The sequence below is a fragment of the Elephantulus edwardii genome, unplaced genomic scaffold (assembly GCF_000299155.1).
Source record: "Elephantulus edwardii isolate Elephantulus edwardi_28Jun2011 unplaced genomic scaffold, EleEdw1.0 scaffold00006, whole genome shotgun sequence".
Classification (NCBI taxonomy): domain Eukaryota; kingdom Metazoa; phylum Chordata; class Mammalia; order Macroscelidea; family Macroscelididae; genus Elephantulus; species Elephantulus edwardii.
In genome coordinates, this window is record NW_006399756.1 from 35,135,787 (window position 1) to 35,141,786 (window position 6,000).

The following is a 6,000-nucleotide window of genomic DNA, read 5'->3' on the forward strand; positions in this document are numbered from 1 at the left end:
GTACACACTCTGACTGGAGGTAGCATGAGAAAGTATGGGGATTTACTCAGAGGAAAATATTTTTGAGTAGGTGAAGCAATTGGGGGAGGAAATCATAACTTGGATCAAGTGCAGTTTGGATTTTAAACTGACACTCGGGGAGCTCTGGTGGCCTAGAGGCAAGAAGCTGCACTGCAATCCCAGAGGCGCACGGTTCGAATCCACCAGATGCTCTGCCGCGGAAGGAGGGACAATCTCCTCCTGTACCAGTCAGATCTGATTTGACGGTACACGCACACACACACAAATAATAAAATAAAATTAAAAAAAAATAAAATAAACTGACACTCTTGCTCTTTAGCACCTTAAGGAAATCCTTGGTAGCAGATTTTCCCAGTGCAACTCATCTCTTTATTTCTTGACTGCTGTTCCCATGGGTTTTGATGGTGGTTCCAATCAACAATCAAAATGAAATCCTTGGCAACTTCAGTCTTCATTTCCCAGTTGCATTTTCAGTGTCCTCTGGCATTACATCAGATAATGTTCTGCTGCTCTTCATGGGATTTTCAAGGCTCTGCTATTTCAAAAGTGGATGGTTAGTCTGACTTACGAATTGGTCTTGGTCATGTAGCTGCCCACTCTAGGTGACGCTGCTCTTGTTTCAAATACTGGTGACATGGCTTCCAGCATTACAGCACCATAAAAATTGCCACAGTTGTGCAAACTCGTACACCAGTAGCCATAAGATCCACTATACTTCTGGTAAACTGGAGAATTTTATTTAACCCTTAGGCTTCTACCCTTAAGAAATACATAATTTAATTGAGATATTTTTATATAATAATACTCTCATGACATAACAACAATAATCATCATCTGTAAAGATATTATTAGTTGCTCTTGAGTTGACTACGACTCAAAATGATTCCACAAACAACAGATTTGACCCTTGCCCTGTCCAGTGCCACCCTTGTGATCTCTGACATGCTCTGACTCTCTGTTGCAGCCACCCTGCCAATTTATATTGTTGATGGTCGTCTTCTCTTTTGCTTTGACTAATCCTCTACCTCTTCTTTTATTATTTTCTAAAGCTTTGTTAAATGTTTTTCCACTCAAATTTATTCTTACTCTTTAGAGGGTATTTCATCTTCCTCTTCCTCACTCTCCCTCTACCACGAGGAATCCAAAGGTGATAGGAATGTGCGGAAGGAGTAGTTCTTACAGAGAAGGTGCGTGCCAGAGGGTGGGGTAGGGTACTGTAGGGCTGACAGACAGCTGAAGGAAGGCCAAGGGAAAAGAGAGGGAGATTGAGTTTGTCTAAGATCTAGGAGAAGACTAAAAGTCCAAGTTAGTACTTGGACCCAGCAAGTTCTGAGCAGGACAGTGGCATTATCAAAGGAGAGCTGCAAATGTCAGTCTTCTAGAGATATATACAGTAGTTTTGAAAGAGGAGAACAATGACCTCAGCTGCTATTATCCAGGAAAGAGCTCATGGAACTTAAGGTGTGAGTATTAATTCATTTAGCACATATTTACTGTGTGCCCACTATATATTATGTATTATTCAAAGCAATATGAGTTGTACAGAGTGAACAAATGTCAAAACCCCTGTCCTCATAGAATTTTACCCATAAAAAAATTATAACATTAAGAATGGGGATCACAGAACACTCAATTGTGCTCATGTGAAATGAATATGTAGACTGAGAAACAGTTGCCTAAAAGAATAAGTGAACACCACATAGTCTAAAATCAGGATAGGTGTGTATCAAGATTGTATCCTTTCTTCATACCAATTCAATCTTCATGCTGAGCAAATAATTTGATAAGCTTGACTATAAGTTTTTCCTGTACTGGATTTTATAGGCATAGTAATATTTATAACTAGAGTTTGGTATAGACTCACATCAGAGTAAAACAAATAGGAAATGAAGATTAATACAGTAAAACCTGTGAAACTGGAACTATTCTAAGGTGGAAACCTGCCAAAGAAGGAAACCTTAAATACTTTCCACTGAAACAGAGATAGAAAAGTGATATGGCCATTCCTTTTCTTTCTTATTCCTTCATCCTTTATTTTTTTTAATTGGGATTCAAGTGAAAGTTTATAAGACAAATGGGTTTTCTGTTCAGCCATTCATAATATTTTGTTTCATAACATCAATTACAAGAGGCACAATCTTATTGTGCTCTTCCCATTTCCTCCCTTGAATTCTTATTTCCATTAATCTTTCTAAGAATTTTCTTGCCTTCAAGGCTTTATCCTTGAGAAAAGGATGTTCTTTTGACCAATGTTGTTGTTGTCATGTAGCATGGAGTAAAACCAACTCATAGCTGACCCTCTGGTGGGTTTTCTGGTGAAACTCCAGAGGCAATAAGTAGGAAAGTAAATGGGAGGAGATTGTCCATCTTTCTTCTGAAGAGCAGCTGGTGGCCTTTTGGTTGGCAGTGCAAACCTCTTGGAGCGTCAGCTGTGAGTCTGTTCTGATTTCACAACAGATAGCAATAACTATTTGGACAGTCTTCTGCCTTTCTTACATACACAAATATGATTTGTCTTCCCACATAGGTCCTTCTGTATGGCAGGGACAGGATATCTACCACTTTATAAGCCCTAGAGGGACACACACGAATTCCTGTTCGAAGATGGCAATCTCGAATTGTAGGTGTAAGGATATTATTTCTTCTTCCATCCAGAATGACCAATCAGAAATAAGCCAATGGCACATCTCAGCCCTCAAGTGTTTGTGCCACACCATTTCTCTGCATCTGGCTTTGCTGAGGATTAGCCAAAACCCTCTCTATTCCTTACCAGGAAGTAAATGTCTTTTATCAACACCTGGGAGGAAAAGGAGGTTCAACAGCCGCACAGACACAATCTGACATTGGTGAATATAGTACCAAACTCAGCTTTCATGCAACAAATTTGAGAAATGTATTTTGCACGTGTTTCTCAGGTAGAATAACTTGGAGGGATGGGGGAGGGGAGGGAAAGTCACATTCTATAGACTGATCTTTTATATCAAAGTTTTGGAGCAATTGTTCTAGAAATAATTTTTTTTTTAATTTGTGTGTGTGTGTACCGTCAAATCAGATCTGACTGGTACAGGAGGAGATTGTTCCTCTTTCTCCAGCAGAGCATCTAGTGGGATTGCAATCCTCTGGGATTGCAGTGCAGCTTCTTGCCACTAGGCCACCAGAGCTCCCCTATAAATAATTTAGAAAAAATCATATTCACTGTTTTACAACTGTGAAGACAATAAGTTTATAAACAGAAATTTCCATTGTCATCTAGTTGCTTCCAATATATGATGACACCATTTGTAAGGTTTCTTGGCTATAGTATTAACAGAATGGCAGCCGTGTGGCATAGTCCATAGGAAGTTGTACTGCCAACCCAAAGGTTAACCTTCTTTGGTGGTTCAAATCCAGGGAGAAAGTTGGGCCATCTCCTTGTGCAATTTACAGCCTCAGAAATCCTTGGAGGGTCAGTTTTGACTTGATGGTAGTGCATTATTTTGTTGAATCTTAACAGAAGCTGATAGTCTCCAATGTACCACTATATGAGCTCAAAATGCCAAACTTAATGTTGGGAAACTTGTTTAAACTTGCTACTATCAAGTAAGTTCTGATGCATAGGACAGAATAAAACTGCTTCATAGTGTTCAAGGCTGTAATCTCTACTGAAGCTGACGGGCTTGTCCTTCCCCTTCACAGGGCCAATGGATTTGATTGCTGACCTTTTAGGTAGTAGCCAAACACTTAGCCACTGTGTCACCAGGACCCCCTTAAATTCTTTATATGTTGTTGTTGTTGTTGGATACTGCAGAGCCGAAACCAACCCATAGTTGACCCTTCAGTGGTTTTCAGAGGCAGTCAATCACTTGGAGATTGCCTATCCTTTTCCCGCAGAGCAGCTAGTGGCCTCGAACTACATGCCTTCAGGACTGAAGTGCAGCTTCTTGCCACTGGGTCACCAGAACTCCCTATTCTTTATGTACATACATAAATTTTTTAAATGGTGCCATTCTTCAGACTGTTATTCAGAGAGGATGTACGAATTTACACTCTGATTACACACCAGCAAGGTGAGAAGAAATCTATATTTCTCACACTTTCACCCGTAAAGCATGTTACCAAACTTTAGGATATTTGCAAGTCTGACATGTGGAAAAAAATATCTCAGTTGAGTTTTCATTTGCATTTCCTTTATTATGACTGAGGTTGGGCATCTTTTCATATATAAAAAGTTATGTGTAGTTTTAGAAATCATCCATTTATATAACTTTCACCTATTCTTGGATGCGGGGATTTCTGGTTCTAATTGATTTGTAGGATTTGTTGACATATTTTAAAGTTAGACCCCTTTCTCTGTATAGATACAAAGAATTTCTCCTTTATCTTTTCTCCCATCAAATAAAAAAAAATTTAGTTTGTATACAAAGTTTGTATACATTGTGTTTCACACTATCCTTCATTCATATTGTGTTTCTCCCTTTTATCTTTTGACTTGGCAATGCTTTTTTAAAAAGCATGCAGATTTTTGTGTAATGCAGTCAAACAAATCAATGTATAATTATTTGTACGTTTTGTGACAAATTGGGAAATTTCTTCTGCCCTGAAATTCTAATAAGGGGTTGTTGTTGTTGTTGTTATGTGCTGTTGAGTATGGGAGAAATCACATATGGGTGGGTTGGTTGGTTGGTTCCTAGGTTTTTCATTATAGTTTTATTTCATGCTTAAATCTTTGATCCACCTGCAATTTATTTTGGCGTACAAAGTGAAGGTTTTAACCCAAGTTCCTTTTTCTCTAGATAATGTCCTCTTTGACATAGTTATTTATTAAATGATCCACATACTCTAATTTGAAACCTGCTTGGGTCTTGAAAGTATGAGGAGGCTGGTGATTGCCAAATTGGGCAGTAGGGTCTGAGTTGTTGCCACTGCCTTTCTTGCATCCTACGGGAGGCTGCTCTTTTGCCCCGCAAGCCGACGCCATGAAGATCAAGGATGCCAAGAAGCCCTCTTTCCCATGGTTTGGCATGGACATTGGAGGAACACTTGTAAAGCTGTCATATTTTGAACCTATTGATATCACAGCAGAGGAAGAACAAGAAGAAGTTGAGAGTTTAAAAAGTATTCGGAAATATTTGACTTCTAATGTAGCATATGGATCCACTGGCATTCGAGATGTACACCTGGAACTTAAGGATTTAACACTTTTTGGCCGGCGAGGGAACTTGCACTTTATTCGATTTCCAACCCATGACCTGCCTACTTTTATCCAAATGGGAAGAAATAAAAACTTCTCAACCTTACATACGGTGCTCTGTGCTACAGGAGGTGGTGCTTACAAGTTTGAAAAAGATTTTTGCACAATTGGAAACCTCCACTTGCATAAACTGGGTGAACTTGACTGCCTTGTAAAGGGCTTGCTGTATATAGATTCTGTCACTTTCAATGGGCAGAGTGCTATTATTTTGCTAATGCCTCAGAGCCTGAAAGATGCCAAAAGATGCCTTTTAACCTGGATGATCCATACCCACTACTGGTAGTGAACATTGGTTCAGGAGTCAGTATTTTAGCAGTCCATTCCAAAGACAAGTACAAACGAGTAACTGGAACAAGCCTTGGTGGTGGTACCTTCCTAGGGCTGTGTAGCTTACTAACTGGCTGTGAAAGTTTTGAAGAGGCTCTTGAAATGGCATCCAAAGGTGACAGCACCCAAGCAGACAAGCTGGTCTGTGATATTTATGGCGGAGATTATGAAAGATTTGGTCTGCCAGGTTGGGCTGTAGCATCTAGTTTTGGGAATATGATACATAAGGACAAGCGAGAATCTATTAGTAAAGAGGATCTAGCAAGAGCTACTTTGCTTACCATCACTAATAACATTGGCTCTTTGGCACGAATGTGTGCTATTAATGAGAAAATAACCAGAGTTGTCTTTGTTGGAAACTTTCTACGTGTCAATACACTCTCAATGAAACTTTTGGCATATGCACTGGATTATTGGTCAAA

The 6,000-nt window shown here is 39.4% G+C and overlaps 1 pseudogene; it reads left to right on the top strand.

The window, feature by feature from the left end:
- Positions 1-4,976: 4,976 nt before the first annotated feature.
- Positions 4,977-6,000, top strand: part of LOC102855541 — a 25,769-nt pseudogene continuing 24,745 nt past the window's right edge.